This window comes from Mesocricetus auratus, unplaced genomic scaffold (genome assembly GCF_017639785.1).
Source record: "Mesocricetus auratus isolate SY011 unplaced genomic scaffold, BCM_Maur_2.0 Super-Scaffold_100014, whole genome shotgun sequence".
Lineage (NCBI taxonomy): Eukaryota > Metazoa > Chordata > Mammalia > Rodentia > Cricetidae > Mesocricetus > Mesocricetus auratus.
The window spans coordinates 61,013,480-61,039,858 of NW_024429197.1; the positions used below are offsets into that span (position 1 = coordinate 61,013,480).

The following is a 26,379-nucleotide window of genomic DNA, read 5'->3' on the forward strand; positions in this document are numbered from 1 at the left end:
ATGATTCTTCCAGTTACCACTCCCTCCCCTCCTCCCCCCTACCCCGGCTGCCCAATCACCCCAACCCCCCACCTCACTCCATCTCCCCCCTCTCTAACGATATTCAATGCTATATAAGGAAAAAGATATATTTATTTACCAGAGAGAGAGAGAGAGAGAGTCGCACTGACCAGGAGTCAGAAGCATGGCTGGCTTCCAGGAGAAAAAGGGGAAGCCCCTTTTCCTTTTGTTTCCTTTTATCTCTACCTTGACCCTGCCCTGTTGGGTGGATAGCTCACTCCTACACCTCTCATCTCCCCAGGGAGGGTAAGGGCTTCCATGAGGGATTTTCAGAGTCCGTCATATCATGCCAGGCAGGACCTAGGTTCCCCCCCAATGTGTCCAGGCTGAGAGAGAACCCCTCCATGTGGAATAGGTTCCCAGAGTCTGTCTGTATGCCAGGAATAAATACTGATCTACTCTCCAAGGCCCCAATCTCATTATCAGGGGAAGTAGCCTTGATGCCTGTTGGTGTCATTCTTGTAGATCTCTGAAAATTTGTATCATTTTTGAAGCAGAATATAAGATCATATTTCTATAAATATGTACACATTCATACACATACATGCATATTACCAGTAAAGTATAGTATCCACTATTATTATGATACGTGATATTCATATGTGTGGTTCATATGAGTTAGTCACTGATAATGCTATTAAAGTATGGAGGGGGAGGTAGGCAAAGAGTCCCACCAAGAGCTGCAGAACTGTTGCCAGTTTATAGCTGCTAGAAGAGGAAGAGTCAGTTGTCTTTAGACGTGGACCCTGGCAGGCCAACCATCCATCCAGTGGATGGTCCAACAGCCAAGAATATATGGGCAGCACATATGTGGCATAATAGTTTTGTTTTAAAGAGGACACAAAGTTGGGTAGTTAGGGATGCAGAGTTATAGTTTGGAAAAGTTTCAAGCCAAGGACACATATGATCAAAATGCATCCTATGAAATTCTCAAAGAAATTATTTGAACATGAAACCAAGTCTCATTTGTTAATAGATACAAGTTTCATTAAGTCATAAGACCTATATTAGAACAGAAATATTTAGATGCTCAGAAGCAATACAGTCCTGTGCCTTAGGAACACACAATACTTGACTAGGAAATGCTAGTTGTCACCCTGTGGCCGGGGACATGGGGAACTGGGGTTCCTTCTTCAGAATGAGATCGCACTGGTAGACATGGCTGGGAGCTGCTGACTGCTCACTCCTTGTTTTTGCAGCTTCTTGCCATCTCTCTTTTCTTGACAGGACATTTATACATGCAAGAAAGCTTTCAAAATACCAAAACTGACTACACTTTACAGTTTTTCCCCTTTAACAGGCTTCAAATGACATAATTATCATTTTCATGCACAGTTTTCCCCTCTTAATGTGATTTTTAATGATTCTATCGGTCCACAAATAAAGCAACATTCATGACATCAATCCATGACTGCAGATATCAGTCATATTTATGTGGCTGTAGATTTTAATTTAGGATAATTTGGCACTACAAAAAAAGTTTTTGAAACACAAACCGGTCACCTATCATTATTTATTTACATCCAACTAAAGATTTGTATATGGGATTTTGTAGTCAGGTCATATGCCTTTAAATAGAAAGGCAAAACAGAGAAATGGAACATTTTGTTGACAGGTAAATGCGAATCAATCTGGCTTCATTCAAAGGAAAATAATCAAGCTCTTTTCAAATAATATAAAATGCAGAATGATTGCATGCCGGCAAGGAGGGGCCTTATCAGCATCCCTTCTCTGAGAATGATTGCTGCTCTAGCTGGAGGAGCATTTGCAGTGCTTATCTTGTGACTTCCCTGCAGTCCTGGTGTTTGGGAGCAGTTGATTTTCAGTGGGTTTCTGTTCTTTTATTCCTCCCCTCCTTCCGTGCAAATTAGTTTCCCCAAATCCACATTCAGCCACCGTTCTCTTATCAGTTGTAGGAAAGGATAATTATTTCATTATTGGTTTTGAGCAGCCTTTCGTATTAAGTAGCACATCTCTGGTTTCAGGCAGACATTTAATGGGCTCTCTATTTGTTTTATTTGTCTCATCACCTTAATCAAAGCCCCCTGAGACAGAGTACTTTGTAGTAACAAACAAGAATAAAAGGAAATTATGAATTGCTGCTTCCACTGAAAGTGCAGTATTCATTATGAATTCCTTATGGGATTGAAACCAGGTTGCTTTGAAACACTATGAAAAAGCTTTTAATAACTGAGGTGCCTGTTTCTCTGGTCTCGCATTAGCTAAGAAACTAGGAATCATCCTTTGGGAACGTGTGGCTTGCTTCATTGTGCTGCTATGGTTATTCCAGGATTTTCAGCTCCTGGGTTTTTCTTTTCATATGGGAATTTCCCTTCTGCCCCCTCCAAACACTATTATTTCATCTTTGAGTGCTTCCATCTTTGTCCTATAAAAATGAATAGTAACTTTCTACTTTCTGTAGAAGACAGTCTCCTGGCTTCCTGGCACGAGCAACTATTGTAAAGTTGCTCATTTACAGACTTAGGCGATTCAGTTAGGCCAGATGATCCACTTGCATCCTGCCCCGCACTACTTGGGTCATGTTTAGATAATGTTTTTAGAAACAGTACGAAAATTAACTCATCTGTTTCCATGGAAGTCAGCAATGATGGGGTTTGTTAGGCAAGTCATCATTTTTGGTGTCCGTCCCACAAAAAGAAATCATTTTTAGTATTCACCTGTGAGAGAGAACATGTTCCTTTGTCTGTGCATCTGAATCACTGCACCCAAACATAATGTCCTCCAGTCCCATGCATTTTGTTGAAAATGAGAGGCTTTCATTTTTATGTGTCTAAATAAAGTTCTATTGCATGTATGAAACAACATTTTCTTTAGGCATTTATATATTAATGGATTTTTCCAGCTTGATTCCACATCTTAGCTATTATGAATAGTGAAAACAACAAACATGGGCATGCAGGTGTCATTTGCACTGAAATAATTTCCTCCGGATATATAGTCAGAAGCAGGCTCAGCGGATCATATGATAGATCTATTTTTAGTTTTGGGAGGAACCTCCAAATTATATTCCATAGGGGCTAAGTTACTAGTTTGTACAAAGACCCTAACATATATTCTATAGTGGTCAAATTACTAATTTAAGTCAACTGCTTAAAATGTCTTCAACCATGCTGGAATTACTAACTTGTATAGACATCCTAACAATACATTTTTCCTAATTTTCTCCAATATTTATTTTCATCATTTTCATAGCCATTTGAATTGGAGTAAGGTGATCATGTTCCTCTGTTTTACAATTCTCAAATGACTAACGAAAAAAAGTGTACTTTCATAGTTATACTATAAGGGATATACTTTGATTCCTGTATCCATTTTGCAACTATTTATAATTTATGATTGTGCAATTCGCTTATGTAAAACATGAAAACAAAATCAGAGGAAATGCCATTCTTACATTCTGGATAAACATGTGGACAACTACAAACTGTGACATTATAAATTTTTAAGGCATATGGAGGCATCTGACATAGACTTAAAGAGAAGAAGAATCTTTATGGTTTTTAGTGTGTTATGGGGATATGTAATTTTTACTTATTTAAATTTAAAATATTATAAAATACAAATCAGTTACTCAAATACAATGTAAAAAAAGACCGGTGGGAAATCACCCTTTCCTTGAAATACTGAAATTACATCCTTTCACTTACTGTAGACAGTAAAATATAAGGCTTCTGTTTTGGAATCCAGCTGCCTCACCTACATGTTTTTATTGGGGGACTGAAGCCGTTAGCATTTAGAGATCATATGGAAAATGTATCCTCTTTGGTTTCATTCTGTTGATTTTATGGTACTTCTGTTCTCAGTGATACCTGGCATATCTGTCTCTTGAGGTGCTTATTCTTCTCTCCCAATGAAAGCATTCCTTCCATTGTTCTATATAGGACTGTTTTGGTGGTCATGGATTACTTTAGTATGATTTTTATATACTATTGTTTTTACTTTTTATTTAGAAAACACTCTTATGTACATATCAATCCCCCCACTCCCTTGCCTTCCAGCCTCTCATACTTCCCACCGACTCCCCAACCCACCCACACTACCACCCACATCCCAGTGATAGTGAGACCCTCCACGGAGGATCATTAAAGTCCATCACATCATTTGAGGGGGGACCTAGGTTCTCCTTCTTGTATCTGGGCTGCAAGAGTATCCTTCCATAGGGAATGGGCTCCTAAAGTACATTTGTGACCTACGAATAAACACTGGCTCCACTGTTAGAGGTTCTATAGACTGCCTTGGCCTCCTAGCTGGTATCCACTTTCAGAGGGCTTGGTTTGATCCAATGCCTAATTTTATTTTAATAATTTCATACATGCATGGCGTGTATTTTTCTATTTATATTCATCTCCATTCGACCCCTTAACTCTTCCTATATCAACTATCCAATCTTACTCTCCTCCCATTTATACTCCCCACACACACACATACACACACATACACACATTCACACACATATAAACATACAAACACATACACTCATACGCACGCATACACACATATACACACACATAAACACACATACACACATAAAAACACATGCACATGCACATACACATGCACATATGTGAGCACATACACACACACACACACACACACACACACACACACACACACACACAAACATTGTTTTGCCTACATAATCAAGAGTATGGGTCCATTCACTGAATCCTATTTAACCTACCTGGGACCACACAAGAAAAAAGATTTTACTACTCTGTATTCCTGTTGGACCTGAAAAGGTGTGTATTTCCCTAGCTTTGGAACCTTTTCAAGTCTTCACTATTCAGAGTACAATCTTGTCAGCTACTGGACATTGTGAAGTTTTTAACAGCCCAAGACATTAATCCATCTTTCTTCTTTCACAGTCCAAGTTAGAATTTGAAAGCAAGTACTTCTAACCAATTATTTGCAAAGGGATCATTTCACTAGAACACCTTAATATTGGACAAGGTTATACTTGCTATACCCATTTTGACATTATCCATCAACAATGAGCCTGTATATGCCAGATGGTCCAGCAATTCTGCTTGTGATTATAAATATATAAGGATGTTTAGCACAACATTAATTGTAATTACTCAAAACTAAAAGTGATCCAATGTCAATCAGCAGTGAAGTACATCCATAACATATGTAATGTCATCAGATACTTGACCAATTACACATGAATGTACCCACCTATAATATTCAGGCAATAAACTTGATGTAAAACCCCAGATACAAGAGTTTGTATATGAAACATCTCTCACAGACTTATGAGTTTGAGCAGTTATACTCTAGCTACTTGAGTAGTTTTATCAGGATGTGGAATCTTTAGAACAGTGGTCAAACCATGGGTTACAACCCCTTTGGTGGTTGCATATCAGATATCATATATTTACATTGTAATTCACAACAGAAGCAAATTTGCAGCTATAAAATAGCAAAAAAATAATTTTATGGTCGGGAGTTACAGTATTAAAGATTGTAGCATTAGAAAGGTTGAGTACCACTGCTTTAGAATATAAAGCATATCTCAAAGATTTCAAATCCAGAGGAGTGGACTTCTTTGGTTAGATCTTCCCACAGATTTAGGGCACATCCAAGCACTCCCTCTGCTTCTTGATATGACAATATGTGAGCAATCCACCTCAGACTCCCATTGCTATGAACTCATCCACTTCAGCAAGTTTCCTTTCCTTTGGTGATAGAGAATACACTCACCATCCATGAACCAGAATAATTCCTTCATTCCTTACACTGTTCCTTGATATAGTAACACAAATATAACTAACATAGCCAAACATAGAGAATTATATTTATACAATACTCCTATCTTCTGTAAACAATGGGATAGGAAAATTAGATAGTATCATTTGCCTTTAGAGAAAAGGAAGAAATGTTGATAAGAGGAGACATGGTGTCTGCAGTTCTAGGAATATTTGAGTTCTTGATATGGGTACTGGTTACCTGGCATTAGCTCATATTATTCTTAGTTTATATGTGCTTTCATGAATGCATTGTCCTTTAGCAATTCAGAACTAAGTTTTCATTTTATTTTTTTAAAGACTCGGGCTTCTAAGAAAGCTTGCTTGCTTGTATATACTGTCACACATATTATAAAAGCCTTGCACTCATTAATTTTCATTATTATTGAATAATTTGCCTGATTTAAATCTCATGATTTAAATGTTTTCATGTTAGATAAAGTAGCTGAAATGCAGAGTAAGTTTAAATCACTGAATCAATCTCAAGAAATAAGTCTTTGAGAATAAAGAAAGGTATTTCTATAAGATGAAAAAAAGGGTTTGTCAGTCTTGTAAAGCCTCTCAAAGAATAACTCTTGGTTTCATTGATTTCTTGGTATGGTTCGTTCCATTTCTATTTCATTAATTTAAGCTCTGAAATTTATTAACTCTACCTGTTTATACTTTTTGGGTGTTATGCCTGGCTTTCTGAGACATTCAGGTTCAGTATTAATTTATTAATGAGATTTCTCTAGCTTTTGTTTTTAGGCATTTATCACTGTAAACTTTCTGTAAAATTCCTTACTTGTTCTCATAGATGCTAGTATGTCTAGTTTTTTAATTTTCATTTGACTTTAGCAAATTCTTAAATTGCCTTCTTAATTTTTCTCTTGATCAAACCCTAATTCAGCAGTGTGTTATTTAGCTGGCATGGATTTGTGTACTCACTGACATTTCTATTGTTGATATCTAGCTTTATTGCTTTGTGGTCAGATAGTATTCAGGAAGCTATTTCAGTATATCTGCATTCGTTGAGACATGCTTTTGTGTCCTAATATGTGGTCAGCTATGGGGAGAATTTTATGGGCTGGTAAGAAGAATGTGTTTTCTTTACTGTTTGTGTGGAATGTTCTACAGATTTCTGTTTGGTTCAATTGATTCGTGATGTTATTCAGATCCTTAATTTTTCCATTTAGTTTTTGTTTCTGGATGATCAGTATATTGGTGAGGGGAATACTGAAATCACTTACTATCCTGTATTGAGTGTCAATTCATTATTTTAGATCTAATAGTGTCCCTGTTATAAAACTAGATTGTCTTGTGTTTAATGTATAAAATATTTAGACTAGTAATCCTCTTGTCAGAGTTTTCCTTCGATTGGTATGAAATGTCTTTCTCTATCCCTTCTGTGTGGGTTTTGGAATCAGGATTCACTAGACTCAGTATAGAATGAAGTGGAATTTATTGGGGGAAAAGGAACTTACACAGGAAACAAGTGACTGTCACATCACTCCAGCTCCAAGGATGAAGACCCTGCCACCCTGATGCTTTCTGCAACCAGAAGGGGCTCCAAGCCCCAATCCTATTCCTTTTAATCAGTCACATCCACACCTGTGACCACGCCCAAAAAGGTATGGCCAATACTACAGGTGTAGGGGGGATGTGAATATATCACTGCACTTCTGACTAGTTTCAGTTTGGTCTGTTTTATCAGATGTTAAAATCTACACTTGTGATTTCTTTGCTTAGCTTTCTTGGCCCCCTGTTCCCTGCCTTTAGCTCTAAGGCGGTATCTACGGCAAATGGAGAACTGTTTGCTTGTTTGTTTGTTTGTTTGTTTGTTTGTTTGTTTGTTTTGGGGGGTTTTGCAGTGAAAAGATGGATTCTGATTTCTAATCCATCTAACTCATCTAATATGTTAGTCTTTGTCTTATTATTTTGAAACTGAAACTGGTAATATTGACAGTTAATAGTCAGTGATGTTTATTATTTTCTGTTATTTTGATGTGATGTTGTTTTCTTAGATAATAGGCTTCTAGAATTAGTTTTTTCATAGTGTTCCTTAGTGTCAATATCTTCTTTGGTTGTTTGGATACTTATTTGGTATTACGCCAAACTCTTATGTTATGGCCCAGTTGAATAGTTGTTGGTGTTCAATCATGAGGATACTCTGGTTGTTTGTGAATATCTAAACTGGTCAAAGCTCAGTGGCATTATAGTTAAATTCCACATCGTTCAAGTATCTAGAGAAGTGATGGAGGATGTCTGTATGTATTATAACCAGAGATCAGGAATGTAGTAAGTGGCTATTAGAGGTAGGAACCTTTAAGGGAGGAAAGAAAAAATAGACGTATAAAGGGCTGTATGGGAACAATGGATCAAGAAATGTTAATTTAGGGTGTGAATTGGGAGTTCAAGGTATAAGAAAGAATGCTAGGAAACATATGTAACACTTAAGTTTTGAAAATTTAATACAGAAACCAACTATTCTGGAAGTTTCACAAATACATACTTAAACATATATGAAAAGAATTTTAATAGAGTTATTCCAAAACAGAAATAGAATACAATCCAATACTATCTTCTAGATGTTAATGTAAGAACTTACTTTTGAAGACACACACATATGAGTTCTAGAACATGGAGATATTAAGCTTATAGTTCCCTGAAAGTTTCATCCCTATAGGTTCACGGTTCTGGGAGGTACTATACACATTGTCAGCTGAGAAAATTGATCTTCCATATCACCCAACTGTGGGCACTACAAGCTCCAAGAATGATGGCCTGACTAGATAGACAGGCCCACTGGTGCCATAGTGGCATGAATGTAATGGGAATAGCCAACCCCTTTCTAACTAGTCAATATGGTTAATATACAGAGAATATAAGAGAGAAGATTCTAACTCTAAGTCTGATATTCATGTCACACTCATCTACACAAGGCTCAGAGATCTTTGCATGAGACAGTGTGAGAAGACTGTGAGAGACAGAGATCATTGATAACATGAAGGAAACAGTATTTCCCAGACACAAAAGAGATTGGGACAGCATGCTAAAGACCTTCACAACATGTAGCCAGAAAACATACCAGGATAGAGTGGGGAACTCAGGAAGATAATATCACCACTATCTGAGGAGCTACTGACAAACAAAGGCTGCTGGGAGAAGGAGGATCGGTTTTCTTTAATGGTGTGACTACTAATAGATTGGCCACACAACAGGGAAGATGCCAATGCCAAGAGAAGCTGAGCAACACAAACTGGACCATATGGGAAAAGAAGAGAAAAAGAGAATTATGTCAGAGTTAGCTATAAAGGATGGAAAGATGAAGTGAATGATAAGGGGAGGGTTAGGGGATAATTATGGTGAAAATACAGTTTGAAATTCTAGAAGAATTAATAAATATACCGCAAAAAGAAAAAAGTACAAAGGGAGGGAGGAAAAAGAGAGACACATTCTGTGAAGTGGAGGTTGACAATTTTGCAAGGTATAACCTTTATGTTTTTCATTTTTCATTTGAACTTTTGCTATTTAATGTTTAATGCAAGGCAAGGGGTCATCTTTATACTCAAATCTATAAAACTGTGAAGACAATCACTCACAGAAGTATGCACAAGCAAATCTAAACAAAAAGGACTGAAAGCTTGCTAATAAAATGTCTTTACTGTGTAATTTTCACTGCTTTAAAAGGTCATAGCTGCTTGTGATAATGTAAAATGTGCCTTAAAATCACATGCTGTTTTTATAATCAGAAGGGGTTTTTGATACTTTGAAATATGTCTGACAGTACAAATAAACTCTAGGAAGTATATATTTCTGACATAAGAAAGAGACAAAATCATCCTGCTATAATATGTAAAATAAATACAAGAATTTATATTTACATACCTTCCCTCAGATGTGAATTGATTTAATTACTACATTTTTATATAGTAGTCATGAATCACTGATGATACATGGAATTTGGAGGTTGTAACAGAAGCAATATTATATAGGATAGATAAAACTGTGCTGAGTAATGCAAAACATTTTATGTATCAGAATACAAACCACAAACAGATTTACTCCATTTAGGAAAATTACAATGCTAACTCGGCCAAAAATGTGTGAAATGAAACACTGCTACACAGATGCCCATATTTTGTGGAGGCTATGGGGGTTGAGTTTAAAGCCAGAGTATAGCAAAGACTTTATAATTTGCTATGCACATATATGAATACTATAAACACTATATGGCTTGATTTTTGCCTCTGAGTGGACAGGTTGCCCTTGAATGTAGCAGTTTTTCCATTTCAGTTCTCAGACAGACCATTTGCATACAGCAGAGAATCACAGAACCTTTTCCGTTGGGTAGCACCTTATTTGCGGTTTTCTTCCTCATTGGATTGCTTTGTTAAGAATTGTAGGCAGCCTACCTGAGGTAATCCACTGGCTGAAAGCAATGACTATTTCCTTCTGAAGAGAATTTTTAATACCACATTTTTGTAAGTGTTCAGAAAAGAAGACAAAATGGTGATTATTAATATCTTTCTCAGCCCTTGTATCATCTGTATATAATAGGGCTACTGATTTTCTTGAGTTGATCTTGTAGCCTGCCACTTTGCTGAAGGTGTTAATTAGCTGTAAGGGTTCCCTGGTAGAGTTCTTTGGGTCATTGATATAAACTATCATATCATCTGCAAATAGTGAAAGTTTGACCTCTTTCTTCCCAATTTGTATCCCCTTGATCCCCTTTTGTTGTCATAGGGCTCTGGCTAGAACTTCAAGTACAATGTTGAAAGCATATTGAGAGAGTGGACAGCCTTGTCTTGTTCCTGATTTTAGAGGAATTGCATTGAGTTTCTGTCCATTTAGTTTGATGTTGGCTGTTGGTTTACTGTATATAGCTTTTATTATTTTTAAGTATGTTCCTGCTATCCCAGATCTCACCAAGAACTTTATCATGAAGGGGTGTTGGATTTTATCAAAGGCTTTTTCAGCATCTAGTGAGATGATCATGTGATTTTTGTTTTTCAGCTTGTTTATATGGTAGATTACATTGATGGATTTTCGTATGTTGAACCATCCCTGCTTCCCTGGGATGAAACCTACTTGGACATGGTGAATGATTGTTTTGATGTTTTCTTGGATCTGATTTGCCAGTATTTTATTGAATATGTTTGCATTAATGTTCATGAGGGATATTGGTCTGAAGTTCTCTTTCTTAGTTGTGTCTTTGTGTGGCTTGGGGATTCTTTTTTATGTTGGTGAAATGCTCTATAGATGCGTGATAATCCCAGTTGGGTCATTACTTCTATTAGACCCTTTGCTTCTTTGTTGAGTTTCTGTCTGGTATTCCTGTCTAGTGGTGAGAGTGGTGTGTTAAAATCTCCCACTATAAGTGTATGGGGCTTTATATGTGATTTAAATTTTAGTAATGTTACTTTTACGAATGTGGATGCCTTTGTATTTGGGGCATAGATGTTAAGGATAGACACTTCATCTTGGTGGATTTCACCTGTGATGACCTCCTTCATCTCTTTTGATTGATTTTATTTTAAAGTCTAATTTGTAGATATTAGGATTGCTACCCCTGCTGGTTTCTTGGGTCCTTTTGATTGGACAATTTTTTCCCAACCTTTAACTCTCAGGTAATGTCTGTCTTTGAGGGTGAGGTGTGTTTCTTGTATGCAGCAGAAGGATGGGTTCTGTCTTCGAATTCATTCTGCTAGCCTGTGCCTTTTTATGGGTGAGTTAGGGCCATTAATGTTGAGGGATCTTAATGACCATTTATTGCTCATTCTTCTTTGATTTGGAATGGTTGTTGGTGGTGGAATTATGTGTGGAATTTCACCCCTTTATTCTTTTGGCTGTTGGTAGAGAGGGATTCTCTAATGCCTATGTTTTTCTGGTTGTAGTTAACTTCCTTGGGTTGGAATTTTCCTTCCAAAACTTTCTGTAGGGCTGGGTTAGTGGATACGTATTGTTTGAATCTAGTTTTGTCATGGAATGTCTTGTTTTCTCCATCTATAGTGATTGAGAGCTTTGCCGGCTATAATAGTCTGGGCTGGCATCCATGGTCTCTTAGTGTTGGTTGAGTATCTATCCAGGACTTTCTGGCTTTCAGAATTTCCATGGAGAAGTCAGGTGTAATTCTGGTAGGTTCACCTTTATATGTTACTTGGCCTTTTTCCTTAGCTGCTCTTAATATTCTTTCTTTATTCTGTATTTTTGGGGTCTTGATTATTATGTGGCAAGGGGACCTTTTTTGTGATCCACTCTATTTGGTGTTCTGTAAACTTCTTGTACCTTCATTGGCATGTCTTTCTTTAGGTTGGGAAAGTTTTCTTCTATGATTTTGTTGAATATATTTTCTGCCCCTTTGAAGTGGTTTTCTTCTCTTTCTTCTATACCTATTATTCTTAGGTTTGGTCCTTTTCATGGTGTCCCATATTTCCTGGATGTTTTGTGTTAAGGATTTGTTTGACTTAAGATTTTCTTTGGTTGATGAATCCATTTCACCTAGTGTATCTTCAACACCTGAGATTCTCACTTCCGTCTCTTGTATTCTGTTGGTAATGCTTGTATCAGTAATACCTGACTGCCCAGCTTTTCTATTTGCAGCCTTTGTTCAGATTGTGTGTGTGTGTTTTTTTTATTGTCTCTATTCCAGTTTTCAACCCTTGCACTGTTTGCATTGTTTCTTGCAATTTTTGGTTTATCTTTTCTTCCATTTGTTGCCTTTTATGAATTTTTTGGTTTGTTCTTTCTTCCATTTCTTGCATTTTTGGTTTGCTTTTTCTTTCATTTCTTGCATTTTTTGTTTTGCTTTTTCTTCCAGTTCTTGCATGTTTTCAGTTGTTTTTTTCTTCCATTTTCTGCCTTTTTTGGCTTGTTTTTTCTTCCATTTCTTGCATTTTTTGTTTGTATTTTTTCCATTTCTTGCTTTTTTTGCTTTGTTTCTTCTTCCATTTCCTGCCTTTTTTGGTTTGTTTTTTCTTCCATTTCTTGCCTTTTTTGGTTTGCTTTTTCATCCATTTCTTTGAGGAATTTTCCTATATCCTCTTTTAGGGCCTCTATCATTTTCATGAAAGTGGTTTCTGCTTCATTTGCATTGGAATGTTGGAGTCTTGATGGTATGGAGTCTCTAGAATCTGGCGGTGTCATATTTGTTTTTCTGTTGCTGAGTGTGCTTTTGTATTGTCTCTTTCCCATCTCTTCTTCTAGTGGGTGCAGAAAGAGTCCCTTAATGGTCTGGTGGTTAAGGGACCAGAGTTCCCTTTTGTTGGGTGCTAGCAAGTCTAAAAATCTGGTAATTCTACTATCCTTCATCCTCATTCTGGTCCCATGGTTGGAGAAGAAGACCAGGAATCTGGGGTGCTTAGCATCCCACCTGGTCCCCTGGTACCTTTGCTGGATCCACTGGCTTCCTGGTCTCGTGGGTGGGAGAGAAGACCTGGAGTCTGGGGTGTTTGGCTCCCGCCAGGATTGGAAGCTCTGTGCAGTTCCCAGGCAATCCCCAGGCACTGGAACTAAGGCCTGGATGTAGGGCCTGTTGTACCTAGTCCTGCTGGATCAGCTGGTCCCCTGGTCTCCCTGGATCCGCTGACTGTACATTCTTATGGCAAGTGATATGGCAGAAGCTATCCACTCATGGTCAGCATGAAGCAGAGTGAAACATACCTAAAATTCATGGATGATTTTTTATTCCATTGAAGTTCCACCTTCGGAATGGCACTACTTTTATTCAGTATAGGTCTTCTATTAGTTAATTCTATCTGAAAATGCATACATGTGTACTGCACACACATTATACATTCATTGTACACCCACACCATGCACACATCAAAAGCATCACACATGCACATCACACCATACATGAGCACACACAGAACACACACAGTCACCTCACCCAGGCCCCCCCTACATACACACACACACACACACACACACACACACACACACACACACACAGAGGGAGAGAGAGAGAGAGAGAGACAGAGAGAGAGAGAGAGAGAGAGAGAGAGAGAGAGAGAGAGAAATAGGCATGTTTTCTTTCTTTTCTATCTGCTTCTTAAAATAAGCTCACTGGCCAGCAGAATTGACCTTCAAAAATAAAATAACAAGGACTAAAATAACATCAAATAGGAGGGATAAGTCACGCTGTTGGCAACAGGGTAACCATAGTTTACAAAAATTACATGTTTTATAAAGAATGAATTGAGTTCATAAGAATACAGAAATACTAATTCCTCATATTTACCACCACATGTGTAATAACACAGTATCTCATTAAGTATAGGCTATCACGATGTGTCACTCAAAAAGTAATATCCAAGAATGTTTTAAGTTTGTCAGAAGAGCAGAATAGTTTTTCTAAATGCCAGTGGAAACACGTAAGGAGTGACTACACCTGGCAAATTGAAACTGGATCCAAATACTGCTAAAGAGAGACCAGATCTACCAAGGCAAATTACATAATAAAATGATAGACGTGTACTACAGGCAGATTAAACACCATGAACTCCAGCCTAAATCCTCTATTCAAAGCTGTAAAACAAGTCTGAGGGTTTGACACTCCAAGTCAGAAGGATGTGGGCTGCAGGCAAGTAGAAGGATGGCTAAGAGTAGAGGGTGCAGCTGTCTGCTAGGAGGAGTTAGTGCCAGTATTTGACACCTTATAGTGGCAATGATAATTGACAATAGTCATTGACCATTTCAGAAGGTCTGATGGAGAGAATTTGAATGTATCCTACAAAGAGAAACAAAATGAGTCTAAGGTGACAGATATGATAGCCTCCTTGATCTAATCATCACACATTATAAGCATGGTTCAGAATAGTACTCTGTACCCTGTGGATACGTGTAAATACTGTCAATGGACTATTTGCTTGTATATAGTTTTATTTAAAAACAAAAAAGTCAACTACACATCTGGATTCCAAAGCCTTGTCTTCTTTTCTAAGAAAGGAAACAGAGAGAACTGGCCAGGTTCTCTAGAATTTTTTCATTTACACAGGGCTGAAAAGGGAAGCATATCTTCAAAATTATTTTACCAGTCAATGCCATTTAAGCAAGAAGTAAAAGACAATGGTTGAAACCCACAAGTTTGGCTTATACCAACATCTTTCAGAAGTGACTCCAAGCAGGTAGTTGTCTAAGAGTCACTGGATGAATATAAGAATAAGTAGGAGAAAGAATGCTAGAAATAAATATGCAGTGACTTGCTGGCTAAGTTAGTCAGATGGCTATTTTTTATCTAAACTTCAAAAGCTGTTTCATTGTAATACGTGAGGAGCAGAAGGTCTTGAGCTCTGTGATTGGTTATTGTTTTGAAAAGGGAAGAAAATTACCTTTCATTTCTCTCTGTTGGCACTAAACCTCCAGTAAGGGTTGGAAGGATGTTCCTAATCACACTACAGCCAAGAGCATTTGACACTTCTACTTCTCACTATGGCTTGCAACCTGTCACCATCTAGCACACTGCCTACAAACACAAGTTTCAACATAGTTTTTAAAAACCTCATTTGAATCTACCATTTACTTTGAGTTCATTGGAAAAATCAGATTTTACTTTTAAGGCATTAGCCAGAGATATCTTGATGCCATGGCAAAATAAAGTCTTCCTGTCTCCAATAGGGCAAATTACTAATAGTAAAATATTACCTTTGAAAATTTCATGGCATAGACTAACATATAAAATTCACAAGTTATTGAAATGAGAGAAAGAGAGAGAGAGAGTCACAGTATAATGCTACTATGTCAAAGGGTCATATATAACTCGGAGAAAGACAAAAATAAGTACTGTGTTGAGTACCATAGACTACGTTCCAACACGGAGTACCAAACAAACCTATTTGGTCTAGTTTAGCTGAATGTTGTCATAAACACCAAATGTATTGACTTAAAGAGCAGAAACAGTCATCATTTACATAAAACTCTAGTAGACCTCTAAGTAGAAATGAAGATGATGCTGAAAACTGCTGGCTAAAATACCATTCACTGGGTCTTTTAGACATTTTTTTCGTCTAGGTTCTCAGAAAACTGTTATGTGGATGGGGAATCACAGAATGAAGGGAGATATATGGAATGCTTAGAAGAATACACCTCACTGTGAAGAGCACAACACAGGAAGTAATACCTGGCTACAGTAATCTGATAGCAATCTAGCCAGCCCTAAGGCACATAGAGGTGTGGTGTGAATGAAAGGGAAGTACATGGAGAAGAGAGCACAGAAAGTCTCATAGAAGTTCTCTGCATAAAAGGACAACTGCCTGGGAACAGCAGGGGAAATAAACGTTGAATTATCTTAAAAGGGTGGAGAAGAAGGTGCATAAAGAAAGAAAGAAATTCTTTGAAAACAAAATTAACAAGTACATAGATTAGACTTCAAGTCTAGTTAAGGATTCTGTTGGGGAGTTAAGACAATGACTTTTCTTGTGTCTCAGAAGAGCAGCTTGTTAAAAATTAATGAGAGAGATTTACACAGATGGAATAATGTAAGACGTGGAATTCTGCCAACTTTCTTCCACTGGCCCACTCTGGGAAATCCTTACCTGGGGACTGCAGGAGCTTGCTGAAAGTGCTGGTCTACTCCCACCCCTACTCAGGGCAGAGGTGAGGTCCTGCCACCTTGGGTCCCGATGTCCTTCCTATTGCCCTCTCTGGGATCTCCTGACCTGGAGACTGTATCCAGGTCAACTTGCCCCCAGCTCACCAAGCAACCTCAAGTCTGCTGATAGCAATATGCTAATCCAGCTCCCACCCACCGGGAGAGGGAGTGCTCAGACCCACCTGCACCCACTTTGAGACCCATCAGAATATTGGACCTGCTTGCACCCACTGGAAGAGTACCTTGGACTCCTACCCACCAGGAAAGGAAGAGACCCCCACCTGTACCCATTTGAAGAAGGGATGAGAAGATGACAATAAAAGAACACATTCAACAGCAGAAAAAACAATATGAAGTAACCAGAGTCTAGGGACAGTACATCACCAAAACCTGAACATCCCAACACAGATGAAGCAGAAGAGAACCATCTTAAAAACAACTTCATGAAAATGCTAGAGACCCTAAAAGAGGAAATGAGAAAATCCTTTAAAGAAATTGAAGAAAAGATACACCAAAAATTGCAAGAAGCAATTCAAACAGTGCTAAAATACAGACAATAAAAAAAAACAGTCTGAAGGAATGCTGGAATTAGAAAGGTGAGAAAATGATCAGGAACTACACATGCAAGCACAACCAACAGAATACAAGAGTTGGAAGAAATAATCTCAGGGGTTGAAGGTTTACTAGGAGAAATAGATTCATCGACCAAAGAAAATCTTAAGTCCAACAAATCCCTAACACAAAATATCCAGGAAATATGGGACACCTTGTAAAGGCCAAATCTAAGAATACTAGATATAGAAGAAGGTGCAGAAACCCAACTCAAAAGCGCAGAAAACATATTCAGCAAAATCATTTAAGAAAACTTTGTCTACGTAAAGAAAGACATGCCAATGAAAGTACAAGAAGCCTACAGAACACAAAATAGAGTGAACCAAAAAAAGTCCCCTTGCCACATAATAATCAAGACCCCAAACATACAGAATAAAGAAAGAATATTAAGAGCAGCAAAGGAAAAAGGCCAAGTAACATATAAAGGCAAACCTATCAGAATCACACTTGACTTCTCCATGGAAACTCTGAAAGCCAGATACTCTACCAACACTAAGAGAGCATGGATGTCAGCCCAGACTACTATACCCAGCAAAGATTTCAGTCACTATCAATGGAAAAAAAACAAGGTATTCCATGGCAAAACCAGATTTAAACAATACATATCCACCAATCCATCCCTGCAGAAAGTACTGGAAGGAAAACTTCAACCTAAAGAAGGTAACTACGCTCAAAAAACATGGGGAATAGATAATCCTACTTTACCAAAAGTCAAAGCCAAAAAAAAAAGGAAATCCAAAAACAATAGCACCACCAACAACAAATAAAAAACAAACAAGAATTAACACTCAATCGTTCTAAATCTCCCTCAATATTAACAGTCTTAATTTGCCTATAAAAAGACACAGGCCAACAGATTCAAAGACAGAATCCATCCTTCTGATGCATACAAGAAACACACCTCAACTTCAAAGACAGACATTAACTCTGAGTAAAGGGTTGGGATAAGGTTTTTCCAATAAAATGGAACCAAGTAAAAAGCTGGTGTAGCTATCCTAGTGTCAAACAAACTAGACTTCAAACTAAAATCAATCAAAAATATGAAGAAGGTCGTTTCATATTCATCACAGGAAAAATCCATCAGAAAGAAGTCTCAATTTTGAACATCAATGCCCCAAATACAAATGCACACACATCCGTAAAAGAAACATTACTAAAACTCCAATTGCACATAAAACCTCACACAGTTATAGTGGGAGACTTCAATACCTTGTATGCCATCCTATAGCCTCCATCCAGTGGCTGATGGAAGCAGAGGCAGACATCCACAGTTAAACAATGAACCGAACTCCTGGAACCCAGTTGCAAAGAGTGAGGAGTGATGAGCAAAGGGGTCAAGACCAGGTTGGTGAAACCCACAGAAACAGCTGACCTGAAAAAGGGAGAGCTCATGGACCCCAGACTGATTTCAGTGAGGAGGCCTTGGCAATCTTTGGGGCCTCGGGTACTTGATCAGTATTTATCCCTAGCTTATGAATGGACTTTGGGAGTTCATTCCACATGGAGGGATGCTCTCTCAGCCTGGACACAAGGAGGAAGACCTAGGCACTGACCTGTCTGATATGACAGACTTTGGAGATCCCTCATGAAGGATCACACCCTACCTGGAGAGTGGAGTGGGGACTGGGTGGGGGGTTGAGGGGGATTGGTGGAGGTGTGGGGGAGGAGGGGAGTGAAAGGGGGTTGGGACTGACATGTGAAGCAAGCTTGTTTCTAATTTAAAAAAAAAAAGATGTGGAATTCTTCCCTGGTGATTATCCATTGCAATTAGGAGGAAAGACAATGATTTGCTTTAAGGTTTTTTTTTGTTTTTTTGCAAATGATTACTTAACATTGGGATACATGTTCTATAAAAGCCAAAATATGGATATTTAGAAAGGCAGGTAATCTCACAAAACAACAAGCCGAGATATTTAGTGAACTTGATAAAATAATGTTAAGGAAAACATGTAGCCATTTTATGTTGAACATAATGGTCTCAATTCAACATTTTGGTTGTGAGCCTAAACTTTAATGGCTGAGCCATCTCTCCAGCCCTCAGTTCAACATTTTAAGAATAGCCAATTTTATTATATTGTAGCCTATGGACAAAAATCACAGAGGTTTCCATGTGGCTTTAAATGTTCACTATTTTTTTTGAAAACTATGTTACATGGAATTGCTGCCAACTTCTTACTAACCATTTTGTTTTTCCACTTCTGACTTAATCCTTTCTCTAAAGAAGACACAAATGAGTCTTAAAAGTAACTTAGTACTCAGAGTTTTAACAGTGGTTTTCTGTATTTCTGACTAGGTGTTGAACATTGTGAGGCCAGGAACTGTTTCAGAAAGATCTACAGGGCTCGTACATGGTAAGTCCACAGAGCATCTTAGCCTGTTCTTTTTTGATGTTTAATGGACTTGATGAAATAAATATTGTAAACAAACAAACAAACAAATACATAAGCTATGTGGCCATTGTATATTGAAGATGATGATCTCAATTCAACATTTTAAGAAAAGTCAACTTCACTACCTTGTAGCATGTGAATAAAATAACAGATTTCCATATTGCATTAACTGTTCACTATATCCATATACAATACCTCATAACTAGCTGACATTCAACAAGTGCTCATTAGGATTGAGAGATAAAGAGAAAATGCTAGCAGTTCATCCAGATGAATTGATATATACATAAAATATACTGATTCATTCTTCAATATAGATATTGATGTTTTGTAAATCACATTGCAACCTGTTCAAAACCCTTAGGAAATTATCTATTGATGAGAAATTTGCGTTTCTGTTCTGAATCATGGGCAATGGTAGGCACAAGTGTTGAAGAAATCTAATAATGGGTTAAAATTTTTCACAGAGAGGCAGATGTCTATAGATTTTAAATGTTGACGGAGTTTAGTGGCTGCAGCTTTGAAATTATTGGCCTTCGGCAGTAGCCTCACCTACATAGTTCATTTTGGTTCTTTTAGAAGCCAAGAACCTATTTATTTTAATGAGGGAATAAAGTGAGAAAACACATTAGCAAATAAATTAGCGAATTTTAAAAGTCTCTGCTAAATAATAACAAGTTATCAAGGGATGTGTTGGGATATCATTCCACAGTGGCAATCTATGCTCTTAACTCAGAATTATCATCTTGCATATCCCTTGCCCTGTGTAAAGTTATCATGTGTCATAATACTTCTATTAAAATCCTACATCGAGTCCTCTTGTTTCATCCTTTACAACTCAATAATATGTTTCCAGTCTTAAGAAAAACAGATAATTCTTTGAAACAACCGCATGTTCTTTTGATCTTTCAGGTAAGCATTTAAATATTAGCACCAAGTGATAAACAGATAATGAATTCCAAAATAATCTCAATGGATGTAATTATTATTTTTGCAAACACTTTCTAATGTTGATTAAATTTTGAAATACGTAAAACTCTACATTTTTAGCGTAAGGAAAATCCTGCTACTGTATTTATGTTTGCATCATTCTGTGGGTTCATGTTGCTTATGACTTAGGAAAAGGAAACATCTGCAAAACCAAAAGTAAGAAAAGGTCCTCTATATGTCAAGGTACTATGGAAGTCAAGCAAGACAAAAATCAACAAGTGAAATATGGAACATTTATCTCAAGTCTTGAGCCTGTTTCCTCCATGGTTCTCATCATTTCACCTACATGGATTAAAATTCAACTCAACTCCCCACACAAAATTATCTGGATACCCTGAATAATTCTAAGTCTTTGTCTGTGGTTCTCTTACAATACTATCATAAATATGAGCCATGTGTATTCAAACAATTGCCATTTTCTGAGTGAATTATGCTCTGGAGATAATTGAAAAATAAGTAAACACACCCAAAACAGACAAACAACAATAACAACAAAAACAGTTGTTAAACAATTATTGAGAGTCCAGAGCACACATTCTCATAAAACCAATCATTCAAGTAATGTTCTTATTTTCTTTCTGAGTGGTTTCTGTATAACCTAGGGCTCTTAAAAATCATTTCAAATATACTTTCTGTTTTGACATTTATGTTCTGAAGTGTAAACTTCATAAATCTAGACCAAAGCTTCCCTGACTTCTCTGCTCCTAAAGCCTTTTCAGTCAGCTCATATGTGCACCTGACACTGGTCATCTATGAGATAGAGAGAGTGACAGAACCAACCTCTGTGACTGTGGGGAAAATTTAATGAGCCATGTGTGAAAAATACTCCAGAACACTTGCTGTCCAGTAAGAGTTCCAATCTATGGGTAATGTAATTTTCAGTACATCCTGGAGGACCAGGAAACCAGTGCCCCCTTACAGACACATTTGGAAGTGAAAATAAACAACACATCTTAATTCATCTTCTTAGGATAGTATGGACACCTAAATCAGAGAATATCAACTACCTGAGTCTGACAGAAAATGACTAGTTGTCCAGTTCAATTATTATCCTCATCTACATGGTTTTCCATACGAATAAAAGCAAAATAATAAAATTGCCTTCTTTTATAATTAATTATTTAATTTCATTTTAGTAGCAATTTTTTCATTTATTTTCATACCAATTACACTCCCCCCTCCCTCCTCTCCTCCCATCTCTTGTCTCCCCTGCCTTTGTATATATCCCCTTCCCCATGGAATCCTCTATCTCCATTCATAAAGAGGCAGGCCTCCCATGGGCTTTAACAAAATATGGCATATCAAGTTGAGGCAGGACCAAGCTCCTCCCCTGCATCAAGGCAGGGTGAGGTAATCCAGCATGGGAACAGGTTTCCAAAATCCATCTAAACATCAGGAACAGATCCTGATCTCCCTGCTAGGAACCTTACAAACAAACAAAGCTATACAACTGTCACACACATGCAGAGGCTTTAGGTTGGTCCCATGCAAGCTGCATAACTGTTGGTCCAGAGTCCATATGCTCCCATGAGCTCAGCTCAGTTGTCTCTGTGGGTTCTGCTAGCATGACCTTGACCCCTAAGCTCCTACAAACCCACCTCCTTTTTTCTTCAGAAGGACTACAGTACCTCAGCCCAACCCAATGCTTGGCTATGGAACTGTGCATCTCCTTCCCTCAGTTCCTGGATAAAGACTCTCTGGTGACAGTTAGGGCAGCCACTAATCTAATTACAGTAGACGACCAGTTCAGGCACCCTCTTCACTTTTGCTAGGAATCTTAACTGGGTTCTTCCTTGTAGATTCTTGGGAGTTTCACTGGCACCAGCTTTCACCCTCACCCTGAAATGTACCCCCAATCAAGATGTCTCTTGTTACTCTCCTCCTCCATCCCAACCCCAATTCACCTCCAAGACCAGCTCACCCAACTATCTCCCTCAAATTCCTAACCTCCCCAACCCTGTGCGAGTTTATTCAGGACATCTCTTCTATTTCCCCTTCCCAGAGAAATACATGCAGTCTATATTTTACACCTAATGTCCACTTATGAGTGAGTACATGCCATGTTTGTCTTTCTGGGTATGGGTTACCTCAGATGATTTTTTTCTAGTTCCATCCATTTGCCTTCACATTTCATGATGTCATTATTTTGTACAGCTGAGTAATATTCCATTGAGTAAATGTACTACATTTTTCTTATCCATTCTTTTGTTGGGGAGCATCTAGGTTGTTTCTAGATTCTGGTTACTATAAATAATCCTGATTTGAGCACAGTACAACAAGTACCCTTGTGATATGATTGAACATCCCTTGGGTATATGATTAAGATTGGTATAGTTGGGTCTGAGAAACCTCCATATGGATTTCCAAAGTAAAAGTAGAAGTTTTCACTCCCACCAGCAATAGAAGAGTGTTCATCTTATTGCATATCCTCTCTAAAATAAACTATCCTCTGATTTTTATCATAGCTATTCTGACAGGTATAAGATGGTATCTCAGTGTCATTTTTATTTTCATTTCCATGATGGCTAAGAATGTAGAACTATTATTTAAGTTTATTTCAGCTGTTTGAGATTCTTGTGTTGATAATTCTTGGATTAGATCTGTACTCCTTTTTTAAACTGGATTATTTGGTATTTTGATGTCTAGTTTCTGGAGTTGCATATAGATATTGGAGATCAGATCTCTGTCTGATGTGGGGTTAATAAAGATCGTTTTCCATCCTGTAGGATGCCCTTTTGTCTTTTTGACAGTGTCCTATGCCTTTCAGAAGCTTTTCAGTTTCAGGAGGTCCCATTTATTATTTGTCAGTCTCAGTGTCTGTGCTATTGCTGTTATGTTCAGGAAGTAGTCTCCTGTACCAATGTATTCAAGGCTACTTGCCACTTTCTTTTCTATTGGGTTCACTGTAACTGGATTTTTGCTGAGGTCTTTGATACACTTAGACTTCAGCTTTATGCAGAATTATATATATGGATCTATTTTCATTCTTCTACATGCCAACATAATTTGTTCAAGATGCTTTCTGTTTTCCATTGTATAATTTTGGCTTCTTAGTCAAAACTCAGGTGCTCATAGGTGTGGATTTATGTCAGGGACTTTGGTTCAATTCCATTGATCCACATGTCTGCTTTTATGGCACTACCATACTGCTTTTTTATTGCTATAGCTCTCTAATGGAGCTTTAAGGCAGGGATGGTGATACATCCTGAAGTTCCTTGATTGTACAGGATTGTTTTAGCATTCTGGGGTTTTTGTTTTTCCATATTACATTGAGTTAAAATGAACATCTTTCATAAAATAAAGAAAGTAGAGCATAACCCAAAACAATTAATATTGGTAGCATATTGAAGCCTTAATTAGCACTTCACACAAGTGAATATCCTTAGACTTTATCTCCACCCTCCTGTGATCAAGAAAGTAGTAGTAAAGGAAACAAGAGTCCTTCACAACTAATAAATGAGAACAAGAACCCCAGCCTAAACTATGGCCTTCCATTCTATCAAAAATATGAGGTATGAAACAGCCTCAAGAGTGATCTTCAAATATTAATTTTACATGACAATGTCTTTTTGCGATTGTTCTGACACTTGTCATATCTTCCAAGCACTTTATACTGTCCACAAAAATAACAAGATAGGCTAACAAAGAGTTGCAGAAAACCAATACTGGGTGTTTCTAAGGTAATCTGTTTAAAGAGTATTTCATGTGTTCCCTTCTGTTTGTCTGACATCATAAGCTCACTGGCTAGTGTTGTATTGAATTAGACAATCTCCTTTCCCTTTGCAGAGTATGAATGTGTCATGTTAGTCTTGAATACACACAATGCAGGCATTTAAGCATAACATGTTATAAAATCTTTCAGTTCTTGCTCTTGCCATGAAAGTTACAGCTGTTTGTTTACAAACATCCTTAACTCTTAAATATATGTGTTTTACTTACATGTGTATATGCACAAGTGTGCCCATGCTAACAGAGAAGATCAGAAGATGACACTGGTTATCCTGCAGATAGAGTTACAAGTTGTTGCAAGTCTTCATATATGAGTGCTGAGAATTCAACTGAGGTCCTCTGAAAGAGTAGCAAAGTACACTTAATTGCTGAGCCATCTTCTTTGGTGCTTTTAAGCTTTATTTTTGATATGTTCCTTATGTTTGAAACTCCTTGTATACAATCTACATTTATTCTTCACAATACATCTCTGAAGTCTGTTGAGTGAAGCCTTTTCTCTACCAGCCGCTTTGGTTTTTCCCCACCAGGTGCCTGGGCTCTGCCATGTTGTAGTCCCCAAATAACACACAAGACGCTGTATTAATTATGAAGCTGTTGGCCTTGTTTGTTTCTTACTGGCTATCTCTGACTTAAGTACTTACTCCACAGTTGTTAATCTAAGTATTCTCTTACCGGAGAAAAGGGTCCGGACTTCTTACCCCTATGGCAGCTACATAGTGACTCCCTGTGTTTCTCCTACCCAGAGTGCTTCTCAACTCCTAGTCCCACCTACCTTGCTTCCCTATTGGCCAACAGTGCTTTATTGACATATACACAAGACTTCCCCATCAGAAGTCTACAATTTAATTATCTCCGTGTTAAAATGAAGGACTTGAGAGGAAAAGAAAACTAAATTAACTCACCAAGTGCCAAATAGTTGTAGTAGCTAGATTCAAACCCATGTTGAAATCTGGAGGGACCAATAACAAAATTGTATTTTAAGATGACTTTCAACATTTTGTTGTAGTGCCATTGGTCAATTTGAGTCAATTTGTTTAAATGAAGTTTCATCTTCATGGGGCTGTCAGTGTCATTTCTGATAATGTGATCAAGTTCATGCTGGCCAGATGCTGTCACAAAGTCCAATTTGAAAATGCAAAAGACTGAGAAGGAAAGATGACAACACTACAGGTTCTGTAGCCAAGAGTTTAGCTCATTTGAACAAGCTTAATCTAATTTGTTATAATAGCCCTTTGCTGTATATTACAAGACACAAAATTTAATATGGTCAGTGTGTATAATTTTTTTACACATGTAATGGTATGCTTCTATCCTTTTAGTGAATTCTTAGAAATCCCATCAATTAAGAAAAACCAGAAATATCAAGGTTGCTTTGTGTGTGTTTTAAGGATTCTTCATAAAGTTCTGATTAGTGCTATTTTAGAAACCTAAAGCAGATTGGCTAAGGTTTCTCATTACATGAGTTTGATTTCTATTATTTTTAGTAAAGAAATAATTAATATTACATATAGCAAGGACATATTAAAGTCTCGATAGAGATCTTTGATTACAGTTCTAATTTTACAATCCCAGGTAAAGGATAAGTTAATTTAATTAAGAGAAGGTTAATTGAGTACACAGTCTATTGTAGTCAGAAGAAAAAATAACAGTGGGAGGTTCTCTGAACATTTCTACTTGAGAGAGTAGTATTTGTTCATTCAAGGGTAAGAATAAAAAATGTTGCACTATTTCCACGTCATTTAGAGAAAAACAATAAAATGAATTACTAGTAATTTGATGGGGAGTCAGAATACTTAACAGTAGTTTGTCTAGAGGATAGGTTAGACAGGTTTCTTCTGCTGTAACAAAATTCTTGAAATAATTAAAAGAAAGAAAGAAAGAAAGAAAGAAAGAAAGAAAGAAAGAAAGAAAGGGATTTTTTGGCATATAGTCTCAGAGGTTATAGTCTATAGACACTTATCCTGTGGCTTTGTACCAAGGGAAGCACAGGAAATCAAAGCAAGAAATAGAAAAAATGTAGGATTACATCATCCACTTTAAAAGTATTGCATGGCCCCAAGGACCTAACTTCCTCCCACTAGGCCCCACTCTGTAAGATTCCAAAAGAGGTACAAAGCACCACAATTGGAATATTGGGTTTACCATGGAGACCTTTGGATAACAATGAGTATCTAAACCACAGAGGAGTCTGACATCCATCCCAGCTGGAAAACGTCATAAGAACCATAAGGTTTAATTCATGGTGTGTGTGTGTGTGTAT

The 26,379-nt window shown here is 37.5% G+C and overlaps 1 protein-coding gene across 50 annotated transcripts in view; it reads left to right on the plus strand.

Moving 5' to 3' along the window:
- Ptprd (protein tyrosine phosphatase receptor type D) overlaps nt 1–26,379 on the plus strand; it is a 2,190,171-nt gene that overhangs the window by 1,390,953 nt on the left and 772,839 nt on the right. For all 50 annotated transcript variants that reach the window (XM_040757239.1, XM_040757256.1, XM_040757242.1 and 47 more), the window contains exon 9: nt 19,304–19,361. The gene's annotated coding sequence lies outside the window, so the exon portion shown is untranslated. The remainder of the gene's footprint in view (nt 1–19,303; nt 19,362–26,379) is intronic.